The sequence below is a fragment of the Corylus avellana genome, chromosome 8 (genome assembly GCF_965113065.1).
Source record: "Corylus avellana chromosome 8, dhCorAvel1.hap1.2, whole genome shotgun sequence".
Taxonomy (NCBI): domain Eukaryota; kingdom Viridiplantae; phylum Streptophyta; class Magnoliopsida; order Fagales; family Betulaceae; genus Corylus; species Corylus avellana.
The window spans coordinates 14,212,328-14,236,200 of NC_142497.1; the positions used below are offsets into that span (position 1 = coordinate 14,212,328).

Here is a 23,873-nt window from a genome sequence, read left to right on the forward strand (position 1 = left end):
TTTCCTTAAGTTGAATTAATATGATTGCAAATTTGCAATCATATATATGTTATTGGGAACAAAATGGTGGTGGCCAGAGAAGGAAAATCTTTCAGGCTGAGGACGGATGATTACAGACATACAGTGATATTTCAGTGAACTCATGGTCTAAGAGCATTTTCAATAGACTCCCTATAAGGGAGTCTGTTCCCTATGTATAAGGAATATGTCTAAAAAATCACAAAAATATCCCAGAACAGACTCCCTAAATGGGCCTCAACCATGAGGATCGCTGCTATTGTGGAACCCTATACTTAGGGTTTCACTATTGCAATCCTTATGATTATTAAAATCATAAAAAACGTTTCTCTCTTCTCTACACTCTCCTCTCTCCTCTTACGATTCTCTCTCCTCTCATATATATATATATATATATATATATATATAAATAATTAAAAAAATAAATATTTTAATGATATAAGAAATCATTAAGGGAAGTTATTAGGGTGTATTTTAACATAGAAAGCAAAAAATAGTTTGAATCCTTAAATATAGAAAAAATAACGAGAAAGCTGCTATAAATACTCTAACAATTGAGATAATCATTTTTTTTGGGGATAACTTCGTCGATCTCAGAGAGAGAGTAAAAGGTTTCAAACCAAGTTTTTGAAAATGGACGCAATATTTCAACTTTAGAATGGGAAAGCAGCCTCCACGCAATCAGTCATCACCACCGACCCAGCTGTAGATGATCTTTTCCTTTATCTAAAGACTAACAAGTAAAAGCAAATTAAAGAGAGAGCTCCTACAAATTTCGCGGAGCTTTCTTCATCTTCATCTTCATCTTCTGATCTATCTCTCTCCCTCTCTTACTTTCCCTCCTCTCAACCCAAAATCTCTCTCTCTCGTTACCCAGAAATCCTAATCCTGAGTCTCGGCCATCAAACCCAGAATCCTCACATTTCTCATTTCTCCCCTAATATTACCTACCAAACGACGATTTCTTTTCCAAACTATCCCCCCGCCATCCCTCTCTATCTACCACTCTACCAACCATGGGCCAAAGCTTTAGTGTGATACGGCAAAGCTTGAAGCGGAAGCGGGAGCCAGAATCCGACGACCAAAACGAGCCTCGCAAGGTTCTCGTCGTTGAAGGCGCAAACGAAGACGGTACCGTTTTCAAGCCTTTTAAAAAACTCAAATCCTATATTATATGTAATTTACGCATTCAATGGATGATAATCATGATATGGTCCAACTCTCTTTCTGCTTGCCTTGTTTCAATTTTAATGTTTGAGGAATCATGGTTTCTGCTATGAATTTCTTGTTGCCCTTTTTTTCAATAATGGATAAATTATAATATGTTTTAAAAAGCATAAAAAAAAAAAAAATTATTAGCAAGTTTAGATATCACTGAATCATCATCATCGTGTTCTCTTTAGTAGCGTGAAACTTTGCTTGGAGGATATAAAAAGAATTGAAGAAGAAAAGGAATGAATAATCGTAAAACGAATTTGGAGTACTTAGAATTATGTTTACTAATTAATCTTTTTCTCTCTTTTATTTTTTATTTTTATTTTTTTATTTTTTCAATCTGCTTAGCAAAACTATCCTCCTCTTAACTCACCCAATTTGTCTCATTTTCCAGTCCAATCAAACTCAACCACAAGAAGAAGCACCTCGACTTCCACCGTTACTCCAACCCTTCCCTCGTCTTCTGACCCTTGTTGGGATCACGATGTCTTTCTAAGTTTTAGAGGTGAAGACACCCGCAAAAACTTCATTGATCATCTCTACTTCACCTTGGTGAGTGTTGGAATTCGTACCTTCCGAGATGATGAGGAGCTTCGAAGAGGGGAGAACATATCTACTGAATTACTTAATGCGATTTGTGGATCGAGAATTTCCATTGTGATTTTCTCCAAAAGCTATGCTTCTTCTAGGTGGTGCCTTGATGAACTTGTGGAGATCGTGCACCGTAAGAATACCGTAGGCCACACTCTTTTTCCCATATTTTATCACGTGAACACTTCAGATGTTCGAAAACAAATCGGAACTTTTGCTGAAGCATTTGTTAGGCATGAAGAGAAGTTTTAGACCGATATGGAAAAGGTGCAGAGGTGGAGAGCAGCTCTTACTGAAGCAGCAAATTGTTCCGGTTGGGATCTTGAAAGCGTTGCAAATGGGTATTTTGCTATGGACTCTTCTTCTTTTACATGCAGTTTTTAATTTGCTTTTCTCTTTTTTTTTTTTCTTTCTTTTTAATTTTAGATTAAAACTGATCTAATAAAACACGAATAAAATACAAATAAAATTCCTGGAGATTGCTTTAGAATCCAAATTTAATACAAATATACATCAATCAAAAGAATTTCAAATTAATTCGGCATGCTTCGGTCATTGTGGAAATACATCTCTTCCTTCGACAATTGAGTCTATATAATCCTTTCAAACTACTATTCAATTGACAATGTTCATTCAAACTTTCAATTAAAACAATGTCCTTCTCAAACTACAAAAAATTAAGAAAATACATTTAATAAAATAAAAACAAAAATACGAAAAATTCTATAAAAAAAAACTATAAATAAATAATAAAAAAACATAGAAATCAGGAGTGGCCAAATTTATTTTTATTTTTAAAAAAATTAAATAAATTTTTTTATTTCTTAACGAAAAAAATTAAATTTTCTTTTTGAAAAATTATATATTCTTTCTTTTTTAGAATTTATCGGGGTATTTATGTTTTAATAAAAAATTATAAAGCCATTTTATCTATTTGACTGGCCTTGGAGGACATTGACAATTTTTTAGTAATTTGGGGGACATTGTTCTAGTTCAAAGTTTAAAAAAGATATGGTCAATTGAATGGTAGTTTGAAGGGATATGATTTTTTTTTTTTTCCTTGGATTTGAAATGGGTCATTCATGGGTCGAAGAAAACGACATTTTTAGTGCTACGTTAGCATTTTTGTCATGTCAAATTAAAATAATAATAACTTTATTAAAAAATATATATAAAATAATTAAAATATGAAAAGAACAATAACAAAAAATAAAAGGAGCCCCAAGGCCTAATGGACCCCCTTGGAACGAGCCACCCTTTGCCATCCGGCACCATCCCCAACCCAGCGGTAGGGGTGCCCTTTTGGGTTCTTTGTTTTTTTAATTGTTCTCTTTTTAAGATTTTAATTTAATAAAATTAAAAGTTATTTAAATTTTATGTGTCAAAAATGCTGATGTGGCATTAACAGACGTCATCTTATTGGACAAAAAACACACGGAATGACCTATTTTAAATCGAGATATGTTAGAATCTAATAAAAACTCCATATTTTGCCCATAAAAGTCCATGTGGCAAAATGTCACATCATCTTATTTTTATTTTGTCTTTTTTCTTCCACAAAAAAAAGATATGTGACATCTTGCCATATGAATTTTTATGGGAAAAATATGAAGTTTTTATTAGATTCTAGCATTTCTCTTTTAAATCTATGACAAACCTTAAAAGAGAAAGTCCAAAGAAAAAAAAAAAAAAAGCTCAATGAGAGATCACAAAATGTATGTTTACTTAGATATTTATCATAGATTTACTATTAAATTTATATATCTACTAATTCACATTTATCCTAATTTTTAATTTAAAAAAAATACGGAGAAAGTTCACTCTTACACTTGCCTGTTTTTCTTTGTCACTTGTGGAATTGTCTTTCACGATTTGGAAATTCACAGACTTGCATCTTCCCTCCATTGAGCTAAATGGAATTGTCTTTTCTTTTCTTTTGAATTTTAGACAAAACTGATAAAAAAGAAGAAGTAACATTGAGCTAAATGGATTGTTAATGGTTTATGTTCTGTGCCCAATCTAGCTATCAGTAGATCAAGATCACGCCATCTAGAGAAACTTTTTTTTTTTTTTTTTTTTTCTCGAATTATCAAGTCTAGGATTGCTTTTTTGATAAAATATCATACACTTGAGAGGAATGATCGATATTGTAACCATACTTTGCAAGAAACAGTTAATGGCTTTTTATACTGGAAGACACCAATTAATATAATTGTTTCATGTCAATAGGAGGAGAAATTATATAGAAATATATTTAAATGAAAATTATCAATAATTTTATCAAGCCTAATTGCTTGTCATGACGTATTAGTCTCAAATGACTGGAATGATAACATGACGTGTTTACCTCGTTGTTTTGTTTTACATTTGAATCATAATAATCAGGTATGAATCAAGATTCATCAAAGAGATTGTTGAAGAAGTTTTGTGTAAAGTGAACCCTGCTCGCTTGGATGTTGCCAAACACCCAATAGGAATGGAGTCTCGTGTTCATCAAATTAAAGATTTATTAAATCTTGGAACACTTGATGTTCGTATTGTGGGCATTTACGAAATGGGTGGAGTGGGTAAAACAACTTTAGCAAAAGTTATCTATAATGAAATACGTGTTGCATTTGAAGGAAGTAGTTTTCTTTCAAACCTTAAAGAAAGTTTAGAAAAGCCCAATGGCTTAGTTCATTTACAAGAACAACTTCTTAATGATAACTTGAAAACGAATTTGAAGATTGGTAATGTTGATAGAGGAATTAATATAATTGAGGAAAGAGCTCGTGGAAAAAAGGTTCTTGTTATTCTTGATGATGTTGATGACTTTGAAAACTTACACGTGTTATGTGAAAAGCAATGGTTTGGTCCTGGAAGTAGAATCATTGTAACAACTAGAGATGAACATTTGCTAAGTCAATTGGAAGTAGATGAAAAATATAAAGTAGAAGTATTGAATTATTGGGAGTCTCTTCGATTGTTCAGTTGGCATGCCTTCAAGATGGCCAATCCTTCTGGAGATTATTCAGGGCTTTCGTCTGAAGCAGTGCATTATGCTGGAGGACTTCCATTAGCTCTTATCACTTTGGGTTCTTTTCTCAAAGGAAGAAGCATTGCTGATTGGAAAAGTAAATTGAAAAAATTACAAAGAACTCCTCATGACAAGATTCAAAAAATACTTAAAATAAGTTTTGATTCATTGGAAAAATTTCAACAGGACATATTCCTTGATATTGCATGTTTCTTTGTTGGTATGGATAAAGAATATGCTATCAAAATCTTTGATGATTGTAATTTCTCTTCAGAGATTGATATTTCCATTCTCATGAGAGGTCACTAGTGACAATTGATTACCAAGATAAGTTGAAGATGCATAATTTGATTCGAGATATGGGAAGAGAAATTGTTTGTGAAGAATCACCCAAATATCCAGGAAAACGCAGCAGGTTGTGGTTTCATGAGGATGTCGTAAATGTACTACACAAGCGTATGGTAAGAGGCATATGCATTTTCACTTATATATATATATATATATAGAGACGCATACCCTTGGCCGAGCCCTCAGCACCTACTTTATGCCCTAACACGCCTCTCCTGGGCTTTCAACGGGACTTACAGGTTCGCAAACTGAGGTGACGGGGTGGTCACTTGAAACTGTACCGACGGGGTGGAGGAGCCTAAAGCAGACTAGGGAAAGGGGCTCTGATACCAAAAGGGGAAAGGAGGAAGCGCAGGATGCATATAGATGCAGGGGTAAGGGGAGGTGATAATAGATGCAGAAAATAAGCAGTTGTAAATCAAAGCAATAGAACCGTCCAAGATGGCGGTATGACAAATATATAATCAAAATAAACAACTGAAGATAAAAGCAGTTGATAAAACTTAAACTCAGAAAACAGATAATCGTTATAGATTATGTGATAAAAACCTTTACAGGAGTAAGCGTTAGGACTTACTGAAGTAATGGATAAGAAGAAGAAGAAGAATCTGAAGGGGAAATGGCGGGAGGATAGAGTGTCTCAAGGAACCTCTCCAAAAGCCTCTAAAAAACCTTTGCCTTACAATGGGGGAGGGGAGCCCGTTATATAGGCTAAGCAAAAGTAAAACAGTAAATTACAATCATGAGCCGCGTTCATGCGGTCAAAAGCAAACAGTAAAAAGTAAACAGTAAAGGCACGTCTGGCGCCAGTCTGAACAGTGAAAGCATCAATCTGGAACAGAAGATTGTCGGCACTGTAGTGTCGGCAGACAAATCTTGAACATTGAGTGAACAGTGCATCTGAACAGTGATCCTGCGCGTGTCGTCTGGACATGAACAGTAAGAGTGAACAGTGATTTTGCACAGTAACTCCAAGTAGATCAAAACAGTGATCCGTCTAAGATCAAGGAGAACCAAATACTCTGAAACCAGCCGTCAGGGGCTAGTCCTGTTAAATAGAACCAATCTGGCCGTTATGAAGCCAGTCTTGGGAACCCAAATTATTCTTCATTATCAAGAGGACCAATAGAGTCAAGATAAGTCTGAATCCATTGCTTCTTTTTAGAACAATATTTGGGGACAGGAGGAGGATTAGGTGCAGAATATGGCACAATGGCATCATATCTGCGAGTCATAAGCTCAACTTTTTTAACAATGGGACCAATTTTTGGAGACATTGTCCAAGTTTTGCATTGAAACCAGCGTCTTTCAATCTTTTCTTGATTTTTGGCATATTTCCATTTGAGAAACCAAGGAATTCTGAATTCTCTGGCAAAATAAAGCATGGGAGAAAAAATAGGGTTGTAATGGGCAATAAAGCCTTTACAGCCAACATGAGAAGAGAATAGGTGAAAAGCATAAACAAGAGGATCAGGAAGAACATCAATTGTTAGGCCAAAATAATCCCACCAATGTTTGAACCAAGGGGGAAGCAGGCAATTGAAATCTTCAATGAAAGTAATGAACCAGAAGTGTTTGGACTCAGGGTTCTGGTAAAGCATAAAGCGAAACCAGGCATTGACATAATCATAATATGAAAAGCAAACTGGAGAATTGGAAGAGGGGAGAAGTTGAGATGGGTGGGAGCCCCATTCTTCAACGGAAATGAATTTGACAATATAGGCAATAGTCCCAACAGCCGTTAAAGGGTTGTCTTTTTTGGGAATAGACCTAAATTTGATAGAACTGGTTTTGACCAGTATATCAGTGAAAAAAGGCAAATCTTTCAGAGGATGCTCAGGAATCCAATGAAAATGAGCAGGGAAATAATTGAAGGCTAACTGTCCAGGAGTCCTGGAGAGATCTTGGGAAGAAAACAAATATTGAGAAAATGGTAGGGTAACCCAAGGGAAGGATAAAACAATTGGGTTAGAATTTGGTTCCGTCTGAGAACCAGGTTGGGAGCTGGATTCCGTCTGGGAATCTGAAACAGGAAGAATATAACCATGAAATGCAGAAGAATCTGACTGGACAATAAGTGGGGATTTCCCAAAAACACATGAAGTATGGGTCACGGGTTCTCCAAGAAAATCAAGGGGAATCATGTCAAGTGGGATGGAAGGACAAGGCTTCAAAACAGGATTAACCTTTTCCTTTCCCTTGTTGCTGGCCATTGTGGCACTGCAAGAATTCACGGGTAAGAAAATCAGGTATTGAATTGTTTGAGCCTTTGATGTATTCAATATCAAAATCAAAAACACTCAAAATAGCTTGCCATCTGGCAAAAATCTGTTTTGATGCAATATTTTCAACATCTTTTTTCAAAATATACTTGGCTGATTTGCAATCAATTCTTAAAAGAAATTTTTGATTGAGTAAATCAGACTGAAATTTAGTAATGCACAAAACAACAGAAAATATTTCTTTCTTAATAGTACTATAATTACTTTGCGCAGAATTCCATGATCCAGAATGAAACCGAACAATTTGTTCAGAAGATTCTGGGTTAGATTCTGATGGAACAACTTGTTTGAGAATACCTCCAAAGCCAATTTCAGAGGCGTCAGTATCAACAATCTCGAAAGAATTATCAGAAGGGATGCCTAGACAAGGGAGAGTCTTGACATGGAGTTTGATTTCTTTGACAAGAGCAGTATGGACAACTGACCAAGGGGGAGGATTGCCTTGCAACCTTTCAAATAAAGGTTTACAATGTTTTCGCAAATCCTTGTAGAAATCAGCAATATAATTCAAAGAACCAAGAAATCGTTGGAGTTGAGATTTCTCAGAGATGACATCAGGAAATTTATCCGCAAATTGAATCGCCCTGTCAATAGGACGAATCTGACCTTTAGAAATATCAAACCCAAGAAATCTGATTTTATCTTGGAAGAGTTTGATCTTCTTGGCAGAAACAACAAGCCCGTTATATCGAATAGTTTCTAGGAACGATTTCAAATGTTTCCAGTGTTCATCGATGGACTTAGAGAAAACAAGAACATCATCAATGTAAACAATAGTGAAATGACTGAATGGGTTAAAAATATCGTTCATGATATTCTGGAACTCACTCGGGGCATTTTTCAAACCAAAAGGCATAACATTCCACTCATAGTGACCAAAAGGGGTAGTAAAGGCCGTTTTGTACCTATCACTATCCTTAATCTGGACTTGCCAAAATCCCGATTTTAAATCGAACTTAGAGAAGACAACAGCGTCGTTCAGACGACTGACCAAATCCTTCCTATTGGGGATGGGATACCTAATCCATTCTAACACATCATTGAGGGGCTTGTAGTTAATGACTAACCTTGGGGCACCTCGTTCTAACTCAGCATTTTTCATGACATAAAAAGCAGCACAGGACCAAGGGGACTTACTCTTACGAATAATACCCTTAGCAATCAAATCAGCAATTTCTTTTTGGCAAAATTCTAAAGTTTCGGCATTCATTTGAATGGGCCTAGCTTTAGTTGGAATTTTGTTTTCAGAAAAATCTTTAACATACGGTAAAGAAACAATATGCTTTTTCCTATGCCAAAAAGCATTAGGAAAATCAAAACAAACAGAGTCAACAATCAAGGTATTGAAAGCAGAAATTTTTGATTGCAAAAGCTCGTCCGAGAGCTGTTCAGCAATCTTCTTATACCTTAATTCTTGTTTGAGGAAATTGAGTTGTTTATGCTTAGCAGAGACTAAATTTAAACAACCGTTATCAATTTCGGATTTAGTGGCAAAAGGAAATTTTATTTCAAATCCCATCTTAACAGTCGAGACACCAGTGTCATCAATTGTTAAAGGGTAAAGCATAGCAATGAAAGGTAATCCAAGAATGACTTTATCAGTCATGTTCTTGACCAAAACAGCAGGGATATGAAAACAGACATTGTTTTGACAAACATGAACATTGTTTAGTTCATACTTGATATTTAACCTCTCTCCACTGGCTGAATGCAGCCGTTCTGTGGATTTTTCAAAAAATTTGCTGGGAATTAATCCTTCTTGGATACAATTCAAATCAGCACCAGAATCAATTAGAGCAATAACATCAAGAGTAAAATCAGGAGAAACAATGATATGCACGTTAGAATGCCATTTGGGGGGAACCACTTTGTTGATTAAATTGACAAGATGGGGTTTTTTAGAAGTAGGGATAAGGAGATGCTTATTCTTTTTTAAATCGACCATATCTTTCCTGATATTACGAATCTCGTATTTTAAATCTGAGATCGTAACTTCTTTGGATTTTTGTTTTGAAAAATTTTCCAAAGTTTTTTCAGGAGATGTTTTAGTATTGTTTTGTTCCTTGTGCTTGGTAAGAACAGAACAAGTACTAATACAATCATAGTTGATTTTATTAAGAAGGGCATACTCAAAATCTTTTGTAGGATTGACAGATCCGTTAAAGATCCTTTGGAAGTTAGATTCCATTTCAATCTTACCAAAGTTTTGTTCAAGAATTCTGACGTTAGAGTCATCGGATTCTTGAGAGGAATTTTCAGAATCGGAAAGAGATTGGGTTTTGGTGCTAATGTCTTGTTCAGAAGAACTAGCACTATCTTTAGAGAACTCAGAAAGGAATTTGTCAATTTTCTCAAGGTTTTCCTGGGAGGTCTTTTGATAAGAAAGTTTTGACAAATCTGTGAGAGAAATCATAGGGTTTTCTGATTGCTCGATGATTCTCCTATCGTTAGTGATAGGGTCCTTATCATGAGTTTTGAAAGGGGAACACTTAACAACCATGTTGTTGACATCAAGAAGAGTGTTTTCAGTAGGAGGATGGGAAGATCTGATGACAGATTTATCCTCTTTGACAAACTTCTTTTTGACAACGTTCAAATCATTTTCGTCCGGAAAATGTTTTTGAAGAAAATCAAAAAACAAAATGTGAGTCTGGGACTCGATCATACCTTCAGCCCATTGGACCTTGATACGATCTCGTTCCTTTTGGGAATATTTGGCACGGTAAGCATGCCGCAACTCACGATTTTCTTTTGAAGAAAAATCTTTGTTCAAAGCAGACCAATCAATGACAGAGAAGAAATCTCTGTTATGAGCAGTGATAACATTACACTGGTGGGGAAAACTCGGGGGAATAGGAGCAACAAAATCAGAAGCAGAAGGAGAAAGAGATCCACGATCGTCATCCGTTAGGGGATGATTTTTCGTAGAATAAAAAGCAGATGAAACTTGGGAATCGGTAGAAATTCCTTTGAGTTTCAAACCAGGATTAACTGTGGGATGAAGATGAGGAGAATCGTCAAGTGATTCGTCAACATCTTTATCTCTACGACGGAGTCCTTCTGAGGTCGTTGAACCCGCAAAAGAATTCCTTCGTTCGTTAATCAACAGGGGACGTTCAATTCTCTTTGAATATCCCAAATCAGCAAAATTGATTTTAACAGATCCATCCATATACTGTTGGATGTAATCAAGATTAGAGGCATCGTTAACTACTCGAGAAGGTTTTGCAACACCTTCCAAAAGCCATTCGATGGGGAGGTCAATCTCAGCCCATCGAATCATTTTTGGAGTTTTAATATGAGCATTCTGAGTAGAACTCTGAATCAACAGAGTTGATTCGCCTGTATTCTTAATCACAGCACGTGGATCAAGATTTGTTTTCATCAACTTATAATAAATACGGTAGATGATAGCAACAGGATGGCTACCTTCTTCCATATTATAACCAGATGTGAGAATATTCAGCGTTAGTGCTTTCAGAATATGAACATCGGTTAAACTCAGAGACATATTTGGGAAAACATCAAAGTGGACAGGACCACCAAATAAAGATGACTGAATTAAACCAATAATGCTAGTTTTAAAATCAAGAAAACGAGCATCACGCAAACAAAGCAAAACAGAAGCATTAATACCGAGTTGAGTCAAAGATTTGACTGCAACTTGGACAGAACCAATATGCAAAAATCTGTATTTTTTAGCAAGAGCATCATTAACAAAACGCTTGCTGAACAAGGTAATAGTCTGATTATTACCCGAGACCGGAAAGGTCTGTTCAACAGTTTTGACAGAATGTTGAATCTTAAAAGAAGATTGAAACCAAGTAGTGTTGTAGACATCCCTAGCGTCCAGCTTGGGAATGTTCCACTTACTGAAATCATTATCACCATCAACCAAAATGTTTTCATAGTTAACCACGTCTGGTGGCAAACTGGAATTAGAGCAAACAGAAGAATTAAATCTCCACATTATGACACACAAACTAAACTCAAAATCACTCACTGGGTGAAGTCTTAAAGGATCTCATCCTAGGTACTCACACACTGTGTAAACAGTCTCTGTATGTAGGGTTCTTCCTAGGCAACTCTACTCTCAACGCATACCCTTGGCCTGCCGTACAGGTGACGCATACCCTTGGCCTAGCCCTCAGCACCTACTTAATGCCCTAACACGCCTCTCCTGGGCTTTCAACGGGACTTACAGGTTCGCAAACTGAGGTGACGGGGTGGTCACTTGAAACTGTACCGACGGGGTGGAGGAGCCTAAAGCAGACTAGGATCTCGACACAGAGAAGGTTTAACAGGGGGTAAATAAAAAGGAGGGGAGAAAGACTATGCACTCAGGGGGGGAAAAAGAGAGAAGATGTATAATCAAGGCAGCAAAAGAGACCGACAACTCTTATGGCTTTGATACCAAAAGGGGAAAGGGGAAAACTCGGGACTATTGCCTATATTGTCAAATTCATTTCCGTTGAAGAATGGGGCTCCCACCCATCTCAACTTCTTCCCTCTTCCAATTCTCCAGTTTGCTTTTCATATTATGATTATGTCAATGCCTGGTTTCGCTTTATGCTTTACCAGAACCCTGAGTCCAAACACTTCTGGTTCATTACTTTCATTGAAGATTTCAATTGCCTGCTTCCCCCTTGGTTCAAACATTGGTGGGATTATTTTGGCCTAACAATTGATGTTCTTCCTGATCCTCTTGTTTATGCTTTTCACCTATTCTCTTCTCATGTTGGCTGTAAAGGCTTTATTGCCCATTACAACCCTATTTTTTCTCCCATGCTTTATTTTGCCAGAGAATTCAGAATTCCTTGGTTTCTCAAATGGAAATATGCCAGAAATCAAGAAAAGATTGAAAGACGCTGGTTTCAATGCAAAACTTGGACAATGTCTCCAAAAATTGGTCCCATTGTTAAAAAAGTTGAGCTTATGACTCGCAGATATGATGCCATTGTGCCATATTCTGCACCTAATCCTCCTCCTGTCCCCAAATATTGTTCTAAAAAGAAGCAATGGATTCAGACTTATCTTGACTCTATTGGTCCTCTTGATAATGAAGAATAATTTGGGTTCCCAAGACTGGCTTCATAACGGCCAGATTGGTTCTATTTAACAGGACTAGCCCCTGACGGCTGGTTTCAGAGTATTTGGTTCTCCTTGATCTTAGACGGATCACTGTTTTGATCTACTTGGAGTTACTGTGCAAAATCACTGTTCACTCTTACTGTTCATGTCCGGACGAGACGCGCAGGATCACTGTTCAGATGCACTGTTCACTCAATGTTCAAGATTTGTCTGCCGACACTACAGTGCCTACAATCTTCTGTTCCAGATTGATGCTTTCACTGTTCAGACTGGCGCCAGACGTGCCTTTACTGTTTACTTTTTACTGTTTGCTTTTGACCGCATGAACGCGGCTCATGATTGTAATTTACTGTTTTTACTTTTGCTTTGCCAAAATGATGTTCATTTTCATACTTCTGCAGTTCTTGTGAAAAATATGAAAGAAAAAGTAATTCTTGGCATGCCTTTTCTTTCTTTGCTTTATCCATTTTCTGCAGATGAAATTGGTGTTTCTACTGTCAAGTTTGGTTCAAATATTCAGTTCCAATTTGTTTCCAAATTTGAAATTGATATTAATAGGTTAATTAATAAGTTTTCAGGATTAGAGTCTGATGAGTATCCTGCTCCCATTAGAACTTTATCTTGCTTAAACACTCCCCCTAACGGCCGTGTTTTACCTACTGTTCATACCTGCACCCAGCACATGGCGCATATTATTATAACTGTTTTACTTTGCATCAAAATAATTTTAAAATTATTTCGTGATATTTTAAAGATTTTTTCTTTATTCCTGATTTCTTTCCTTTTGAAATTTTGCAGTGCCACCATGGCAAGCAAAAAAGATAAAGAGAAAGTCACTTCCAAGGCTCTGACCATCAAGTTAGAGTCTTCCATTGTTCCTACTGCTTCCCCTTTGCCATTTTCATCTGTTGCCCTAACCAACAGATTTACTCCTTTTAATCCTGGTTCCCAGGTTTCTTATTCCAGCACTCTTGCTGCTCCCTATGATCCCTTTGCGGATCCTTCCCAGAAACCAAAGAGTTTTAATATGAGCATTCTGAGTAGAACTCTGAATCAACAGAGTTGATTCGCCTGTATTCTTAATCACAGCACTTGGATCAAGATTTGTTTTCATCAACTTGTAATAAATACGATAGATGACAGCCACAGGATGGCTACCTTCTTCCATATTATAACCAGATGTGAGAATATTCAGCGTTAGTGCTTTCAGAATATGAACATCGGTTAAACTCAGAGACATATTTGGGAAAACATCAAAGTGGACAGGACCACCAAATAAAGATGACTGAATTAAACCAATAATGCTAGTTTTAAAATCAAGAAAACGAGCATCACGCAAACAAAGCAAAACAGAAGCATTAATACCGAGTCGAGTCAAAGATTTGACTGCAACTTGGACAGAACCAATATGCAAAAATCTGTATTTTTTAGCAAGAGCATCATTAACAAAACGCTTGCTGAACAAGGTAATAGTCTGATTATTACCCGAGACCGGAAAGGTCTGTTCAACAGTTTTGACAGAATATTGAATCTTAAAAGAAGACATAACACGGGAAAGAAAAACATCTTGATACCATCTATAATCAGACATAGTAGGGCATCGAAGATTGTTTAAATAATCAGAAATACGAGAAGTAATGTTGGAAGGAGTTCCAACAAAATTCAAGTATGAACTAAACAATGTTCATGTTTGTCAAAACAATGTCTGTTTTCATATCCCTGCTGTTTTGGTCAAGAACATGACTGATAAAGTCATTCTTGGTTTACCTTTCATTGCTATGCTTTACCCTTTAACAATTGATGACACTGGTGTCTCGACTGTTAAGATGGGATTTGAAATAAAATTTCCTTTTGCCACTAAATCCGAAATTGATAACGGTTGTTTAAATCTAGTCTCTGCTAAGCATAAACAACTCAATTTCCTCAAACAAGAATTAAGGTATAAGAAGATTGCTGAACAGCTCTCGGACGAGCTTTTGCAATCAAAAATTTCTGCTTTCAATACCTTGATTGTTGACTCTGTTTGTTCTGATTTTCCTAATGCTTTTTGGCATAGGAAAAAGCATATTGTTTCTTTACCGTATGTTAAAGATTTTTCTGAAAACAAAATTCCAACTAAAGCTAGGCCCATTCAAATGAATGCCGAAACTTTAGAATTTTGTCAAAAAGAAATTGCTGATTTGATTGCTAAGGGTATTATTCGTAAGAGTAAGTCCCCTTGGTCCTCTGCTGCTTTTTATGTCATGAAAAATGCTGAGTTAGAACGAGGTGCCCCAAGGTTAGTCATTAACTACAAGACCCTCAATGATGTGTTAGAATGGATTAGGTATCCCATCCCCAATAGGAAGGATTTGGTCAGTCGTCTGAACGACGCTGTTGTCTTCTCTAAGTTCGATTTAAAATCGGGATTTTGGCAAGTCCAGATTAAGGATAGTGATAGGTACAAAACGGCCTTTACTACCCCTTTTGGTCACTATGAGTGGAATGTTATGCCTTTTGGTTTGAAAAATGCCCCGAGTGAGTTCCAGAATATCATGAACGATATTTTTAACCCATTCAGTCATTTCACTATTGTTTACATTGATGATGTTCTTGTTTTCTCTAAGTCCATCGATGAACACTGGAAACATTTGAAATTGTTCCTAGAAACTATTCGATATAACGGGCTTGTTGTTTCTGCCAAGAAGATCAAACTCTTCCAAGATAAAATCAGATTTCTTGGGTTTGATATTTCTAAAGGTCAGATTCGTCCTATTGACAGGGCGATTCAATTTGCGGATAAATTTCCTGATGTCATCTCTGAGAAATCTCAACTCCAACGATTTCTTGGTTCTTTGAATTATATTGCTGATTTCTACAAGGATTTGCGAAAACATTGTAAACCTTTATTTGAAAGGTTGCAAGGCAATCCTCCCCCTTGGTCAGTTGTCCATACTGCTCTTGTCAAAGAAATCAAACTCCATGTCAAGACTCTCCCTTGTCTAGGTATCCCTTCTGATAATTCTTTCGAGATTGTTGATACTGACGCCTCTGAAATTGGCTTTGGAGGTATTCTCAAACAAGTTGTTCCATCAGAATCTAACCCAGAATCTTCTGAACAAATTGTTCGGTTTCATTCTGGATCATGGAATTCTGCGCAAAGTAATTATAGTACTATTAAGAAAGAAATACTTTCTGTTGTTTTGTGCATTACTAAATTTCAGTCTGATTTACTCAATCAAAAATTTCTTTTAAGAATTGATTGCAAATCAGCCAAGTATATTTTGAAAAAAGATGTTGAAAATATTGCATCAAAACAGATTTTTGCCAGATGGCAAGCTATTTTGAGTGTTTTTGATTTTGATATTGAATACATCAAAGGCTCAAACAATTCAATCCCTGATTTTCTTACCCGTGAATTCTTGCAGTGCCACAATGGCCAGCAACAAGGGAAAGGAAAAGGTTAATCCTGTTTTGAAGCCTTTTCCTTCCATCCCACTTGACATGATTCCCCTTGATTTTCTTGGAGAACCCGTGACCCATACTTCATGTGTTTTTGGGAAATCCCCACTTATTGTTCAGTCAGATTCTTCTGCATTTCATGGTTATATTCCTCCTGTTTCAGATTCCCATACGGAATCCAGCTCCCAACCTGGTTCTCAGACGGAACCAAATTCTAACCCAATTGTTTTATCCTTCCCTTGGGTTACCCTACCATTTTCTCAATATTTGTTTTCTTCCCAAGATCTCTCCAGGACTCCTGGACAGTTAGCCTTCAATTATTTCCCTGCTCATTTTCATTGGATTCCTGAGCATCCTCTGAAAGATTTGCCTTTTTTCACTGATATACTGGTCAAAACCAGTTCTATCAAATTTAGGTCTATTCCCAAAAAAGACAACCCTTTAACGGCTGTTGGGACTATTGCCTATATTGTCAAATTCATTTCCGTTGAAGAATGGGGCTCCCACCCATCTCAACTTCTCCCCTCTTCCAATTCTCCAGTTTGCTTTTCATATTATGATTATGTCAATGCCTGGTTTCGCTTTATGCTTTACCAGAACCCTGAGTCCAAACACTTCTGGTTCATTACTTTCATTGAAGATTTCAATTGCCTGCTTCCCCCTTGGTTCAAACATTGGTGGGATTATTTTGGCCTAACAATTGATGTTCTTCCTGATCCTCTTGTTTATGCTTTTCACCTATTCTCTTCTCATGTTGGCTGTAAAGGCTTTATTGCCCATTACAACCCTATTTTTTCTCCCATGCTTTATTTTGCCAGAGAATTCAGAATTCCTTGGTTTCTCAAATGGAAATATGCCAGAAATCAAGAAAAGATTGAAAGACGCTGGTTTCAATGCAAAACTTGGACAATGTCTCCAAAAATTGGTCCCATTGTTAAAAAAGTTGAGCTTATGACTCGCAGATATGATGTCATTGTGCCATATTCTGCACCTAATCCTCCTCCTGTCCCCAAATATTGTTCTAAAAAGAAGCAATGGATTCAGACTTATCTTGACTCTATTGGTCCTCTTGATAATGAAGAATAATTTGGGTTCCCAAGACTGGCTTCATAACGGCCAGATTGGTTCTATTTAACAGGACTAGCCCCTGACGGCTGGTTTCAGAGTATTTGGTTCTCCTTGATCTTAGACGGATCACTGTTTTGATCTACTTGGAGTTACTGTGCAAAATCACTGTTCACTCTTACTGTTCATGTCCAGACGACACGCGCAGGATCACTGTTCAGATGCACTGTTCACTCAATGTTCAAGATTTGTCTGCCGACACTACAGTGCCGACAATCTTCTGTTCCAGATTGATGCTTTCACTGTTCAGACTGGCGCCAGACGTGCCTTTACTGTTTACTTTTTACTGTTTGCTTTTGACCGCATGAACGCGGCTCATGATTGTAATTTACTGTTTTACTTTTGCTTAGCCTATATAACGGGCTCCCCTCCCCCATTGTAAGGCAGAGGTTTTTTAGAGGCTTTTGGAGAGGTTCCTTGAGACACTCTATCCTCCCGCCATTTCCCCTTCAGATTCTTCTTCTTCTTCTTATCCATTACTTCAGTAAGTCCTAATGCTTACTCCTGTAAAGGTTTTTATCACATAATCTATAACGATTATCTGTTTTCTGAGTTTAAGTTTTATCAACTGCTTTTATCTTCAGTTGTTTATTTTGATTAAATATTTGTCATACCGCCATCTTGGACGGTTCTATTGCTTTGATTTACAACTGCTTATTTTCTGCATCTATTATCACCTCCCCTTACCCCTGCATCTATATGCATCCTGCGCTTCCCCCTTTCCCCTTTTGGTATCAGAGCCATAAGAGTTGTCGGTCTCTTTTGCTGCCTTGATTATACATCTTCTCTCTTTTTCCCCCCCTGAGTGCATAGTCTTTCTCCCCTCCTTTTTATTTACCCCCTGTTAAACCTTCTCTGTGTCGAGATCCTAGTCTGCTTTAGGCTCCTCCACCCCGTCGGTACAGTTTCAAGTGACCACCCCGTCACCTCAGTTTGCGAACCTGTAAGTCCCGTTGAAAGCCCAGGAGAGGCGTGTTAGGGCATTAAGTAGGTGCTGAGGGCTAGGCCAAGGGTATGCGTCACCTGTACGGCAGGCCAAGGGTATGCGTTGAGAGTAGAGTTGCCTAGGAAGAACCCTACATACAGAGACTGTTTACACAGTGTGTGAGTACTTAGGATGAGATCCTTTAAGACTTCACCCAGTGAGTGATTTTGAGTTTAGTTTGTGTGTCATAATGTGGAGATCTAATTCTTCTGTTAGCTCTAATTCCAGTTTGCCACCGGACGTGGTTAACTATGAAAACATTTTGGTTGATGGTGATAATGATTTCAGTAAGTGGAACATTCCCAAGCTGGACGCTAGGGATGTCTACAACACTACTTGGTTTCAATCTTCTTTTAAGATTCAATATTCTGTCAAAACTGTTGAACAGACCTTTCCGGTCTCGGGTAATAATCAGACTATTACCTTGTTCAGCAAGCGTTTTGTTAATGATGCTCTTGCTAAAAAATACAGATTTTTGCATATTGGTTCTATCCAAGTTGCAGTCAAATCTTTGACTCGACTCGGTATTAATGCTTCTGTTTTGCTTTGTTTGCGTGATGCTCGTTTTCTTGATTTTAAAACTAGCATTATTGGTTTAATTCAGTCATCTTTATTTGGTGGTCCTGTCCACTTTGATGTTTTCCCAAATATGTCTCTGAGTTTAACCGATGTTCATATTCTGAAAGCACTAACGCTGAATATTCTCACATCTGGTTATAATATGGAAGAAGGTAGCCATCCTGTTGCTATCATCTACCGTATTTATTATAAGTTGATGAAAACAAATCTTGATCCACGTGCTGTGATTAAGAATACAGGCGAATCAACTCTGTTGATTCAGAGTTCTACTCAGAATGCTCATATTAAAACTCCAAAAATAATTCGATGGGCTGAGATTGACCTCCCCAACGAATGGCTTTTGGAAGGTGTTGCAAAACCTTCTCGAGTAGTTAACGATGCCTCTAATCTTGATTACATCCAACAGTATATGGATGGATCTGTTAAAATCAATTTTGCTGATTTGGGATATTCAAACAGAATTGAACGTCCCCTGTTGATTAACGAACGAAGGAATTCTTTTGCGGGTTCAACGACCTCAGAAGGACTCCGTCGTAGAGATAAAGATGTTGACGAATCACTTGACGATTCTCCTCATCTTCATCCCACAGTTAATCCTGGTTTGAAACTCAAAGGAATTTCTACCGATTCCCAAGTTTCATCTGCTTTTTATTCTACGAAAAATCATCCCCTAACGGATGACGATCGTGGATCTCTTTCTCCTTCTGCTTCTGATTTTGTTGCTCCTATTCCCCCGAGTTTTCCCCACCAGTGTAATGTTATCACTGCTCATATCAGAGATTTCTTCTCTGTCATTGATTGGTCTGCTTTGAACAAAGATTTTTCTTCAAAACAAAATCGTGAGTTGCGGCATGATTATCGTGCCAAATATTCTCAAAAGGAACGAGATCGTATCAAGGTCCAATGGGCTGAAGCTATGATCGAGTCCCAGACTCACATTTTGTTTTTTGATTTTCTTCAAAAACATTTTCCGGACGAAAATGATTTGAACGTTGTCAAAAAGAAGTTTGTCAAAGAGGATAAATCTGTCATCAGATCTTCCCATCCTCCTACTGAAAACACTCTTCTTGATGTCAACAATATGGTTGTTAAGTGTTCCCCTTTCAAAACTCATGATAAGGACCCTATCACTAACGATAGGAGAATCATCGAGCAAAACAATTTTGTTTCTCAATCTCTCCATATCATAGGTCAACAGTTAGATCGGATTGAAGAAAAACTACCCTCTTCTTCCTCTGATTTGAAGTTTTCCTCTGTCCCCCCAAAGATTGAAAAACCTTTGATTTCTCTCCCTGATTTAAAGAAATCTCCTGGTTTAAAAACCACTTCTCAGAAGAACACTGAGAAAGTGAACAAATTGCTTGCAGAACTGACTGAGTTAAAGACGACTCGAGCCAGTACCTCTGGTCAGAATTTTGCCATGGAAAAAGCTTTTTCATCTGATTCTGAATCCTCGGCTGATTCCACTGATTTTGACATCAAAGTTCTTGAACAAAACTTTGGCAAGATTGAAATGGAGCCAAAACTCCAAAGGATCTTTGACGGATCTAGAACTTTCAATCAGACAAAGAATTTTTATCCAAAACCTACCCCTCCTGATTTACAATTTGAGGAAAGGTTTTTGCAAACTCAATTTTCTGTTTCTGCTGATAAGCTGTATGAATGGAACATTGATGGCTTGTCTGAACAAGAACTGCTCAACAAGATGAATCATATGGCCATGGTTGCTAATGCCTACATCTCAAACCACAGCAAAAGCCAGACTGATATTGTGGATTTACTTGCTACTGGTTTTTCTGGAACCCTTCGAAATTGGTGGGATAATTATCTCACTGAAGATAGAAGAAACCAGATCAGGAAAGCAGTAAAATGTGATGAAGAAGGTATACCCATTTTCAATGAGGACGTTGGCTTGGGTGAACCTGATGGTGTTAACACCTTGATTTATACAATTATCAAGAATTTTGTTGGAACTCCTTCCAACATTACTTCTCGTATTTCTGATTATTTAAACAATCTTCGATGCCCTACTATGTCTGATTATAGATGGTATCAAGATGTTTTTCTTTCCCGTGTTATGATGAGGTCTGATAGCCAAAAACCTTATTGGAAAGAAAAGTTTATAGATGGATTGCCTTCATTATTCGCTCACAAGGTTAAAGATGAATTGATCAGTACTGACACTGGTCTTATTGATTTTGAAAGATTAACCTATGGAGATTTATTCTCCACAGTGAAAAAACTTGGTATTAAGATGTGCATCGATCAAAAAATGATCCGACAGCAGCTCAAGAACGCCAAGAAAGCTAAATATGAAATGGGAAATTTCTGCGAACAATTCGGTTTGCCTCCTATTGCTCCTTCAAAGAAGCATAAGAAGAAAACCAGAAAAGATTTCGTGAAATCTTCCCCTCCATATTACAACAGAGCCAAGACAAGAAAATTTAACAAACCTAAATTTTCTAAATCTCCCAAACGGAGTAAAAGCTCTAAATTTGAAAAATATTTTTCAAAAGATAAATGTTTCAATTGTGGAGAAGCAGGGCACTATGCTGACAAGTGCCCTAAACCTCCCAAAAAGATTAAACAAGAAATTAATGCTTTAAACATCAAGGACGATGAAAAAGCAAAAGATATTCAGAATTTTCCAAAACAATGATTTTTCTGATTATTCTTCAAATGATGATCTTCCATCCTCTTCGGATTCTGATTATCATTCTGATTCTTCGGTTTATGAAAATTGTTATAAATTTGAGAACTGTGCCGGTTCTTGCTGCAACCCAAAAACTTGTTCAATGATGTCCAAATCAGAAGAACAAGAAGATTTGCTTTTAACTTTGATTTCAAAAATTGATAATCCTGAGTTAAAGGAAGAGTATCTTAAAAAACTTAAGAAACTCATGTTAAAAGATTTTGAAAAACCAGCTACTTCCAAGATCTCTCTTGAAGACACTTTGAAACGTTTTTCAAATCCGAAAAACAAAGTGCTTACTGTCTCAGAATTGCAGCATGAGATCAGTAACATCAAGAAAGATATTGTGAAATTGCAGACTGACCTGCAAGCTGTGAAAACTGAAAACAAAGATTTACAACAACAGCTTCTGCTGTTAAATCTTAACAAATGTTTTCCAGAAAGTGCTTCCAGTAACGAAGACACAAAAATTTCTGAGCAGGATGATGAGGCTGAATCCACCCATAAACTTCTCTCTGATGAGGTTAAGGTTGTCAGTATGATTAGTAAAGTTGTTCCTCCCAAATGGTATTCAAAAATTCATAACCGTATTTCTGATGAATATGTTTTTGATGCTATTGCTTTAATTGATTCTGGTTCTGACTTGAATTGCATTCAAGAAGGTTTTGTTCCCAAAAAATATTTTGAATCATCCACTCAAAGATTGAATTCTGCCAGTGGTGATAAATTGCATATCAAATATGAACTCAGTAACGTTCATGTTTGCCAAAATGATGTTCATTTTCATACTTCTGCAGTTCTTGTGAAAAATATGAAAGAAAAAGTAATTCTTGGCATGCCTTTTCTTTCTTTGCTTTATCCATTTTCTGTAGATGAAATTGGTGTTTCTACTGTCAAGTTTGGTTCAAATATTCAGTTCCAATTTGTTTCCAAATTTGAAATTGATATTAATAGGTTAATTAATAGGTTTTCAGGATTAGAGTCTGATGAGTATCCTACTCCCATTAGAACTTTATCTTGCTTAAACACTCCCCCTAACGGCCGTGTTTTACCTACTGTTCATACCTGCACCCAGCACATGGCGCATATTATTATAACTGTTTTACTTTGCATCAAAATAATTTTAAAATTATTTTGTGATATTTTAAAGATTTTTGCATCTTTATTCCTGATTTCTTTCCTTTTGAAATTTTGCAGTGCCACCATGGCAAGCAAAAAAGATAAAGAGAAAGTCACTTCCAAGGCTCTGACCATCAAGTCAGAGTCTTCCATTGTTCCTACTGCTTCCCCTTTGCCATTTTCATCTGTTGCCCTAACCAACAGATTTACTCCTTTTAATCCTGGTTCCCAGGTTTCTTATTCCAGCACTCTTGCTGCTCCCTATGATCCCTTTGCGGATCCTTCCCAGAAACCTTCAGTCAAGTACGACCGAACGTCGTCAGAATACATGACCCTTCCTTACTCCCAAAATTTGTTTTTTGTTGAGTTAAATCGGGTTTCCTCTTCCCTCACCCCCGGAGATATTGCCGTCTCCTATTTTCCCCCAAACTTTCATTGGATCCCTGAGCATCCTTCGAAAAATTTGGCTTATTATTCTGCTATCCTGAAACAAACAGGTTCTGTTTTCTTCAAGGCCATCCCCGATAAGATTAACCCCCAGAAAACAGTTTACCACAGTGTTTATTTCAAGAAAGTTATTTTGGAAAAAGAATGGGGTAATCACCCTTCTGCTTCCAGGTCCCTTAACGGGTTCAACATCCCCTGTAATTATTATGATTACGTGGATGCCTTTTTTAAATTTCTGCTTCATCAAACCTCGAAATTTGAACATTCTTGGTTTGTCAGTTTCGATAAAGAGTTCTATGGTATCCTTCCTCTCTGGTTCTCCAGGTGGTGGAACCAATTTGGTTGTCTCCCTGATATTCTCCCCCTCCAACTTGTTGATGCCTTTCAATTATTTAAAGGTCATTACAAGGTTGATTCCTATGGAGCAAAGTTTTCCACTATGCTTCATTTTGTTAAAAAATTCAAGATTCCTTGGATTCTGAGATGGCAATATCACCTCTCAGAGGACAAAATTCAAAGACATTGGTATATCAAATGGTGGGATAAATGCTCACTAAATGATTCCATTGTCCTTACGGTTAAAAACATGGCTCACGCTCCCAAGGCCCTTCCTGCCCCAAAGGCGTCTGCCCTGTCCAATTTGTTGATTCCCCCCCAGTGCTTTCTCCTCTCCAAAATGAGAAAAAGAAAGTTCCCCTGCTTCCTCCCATTCGGCTTCTTCAAGTTCTTCAAAGAAGAAAGAAATAGTTGAGGCCCTGCTTGCTGCCCTGGAAAACTTAGATGATGATGAAGACGAGACGTCTAAACCATCCGCTGAGAAACCCATCCAGGTTCCACCTTATTTTGAAGACTCACAAGACTACTATCCCTACCCAGGGGTTGAAGACATGTGAAAGTTTGGGCCCCTAACGGCCCTCAAAGTTC

At 37.2% G+C, this 23,873-nt stretch overlaps 1 pseudogene across 1 annotated transcript in view; it reads left to right on the forward strand.

Moving 5' to 3' along the window:
* The first annotated feature begins 844 nt into the window (after window positions 1-844).
* The window catches only part of LOC132162960 (TMV resistance protein N-like), a 38,321-nt pseudogene continuing 15,292 nt past the window's right edge, over window positions 845-23,873 (forward strand). The window contains exons 1-3 of the transcript XR_015912984.1: window positions 845-1,149; window positions 1,628-2,165; window positions 4,210-5,301. The product of XR_015912984.1 is annotated as a TMV resistance protein N-like (transcript). The remainder of the gene's footprint in view (window positions 1,150-1,627; window positions 2,166-4,209; window positions 5,302-23,873) is intronic.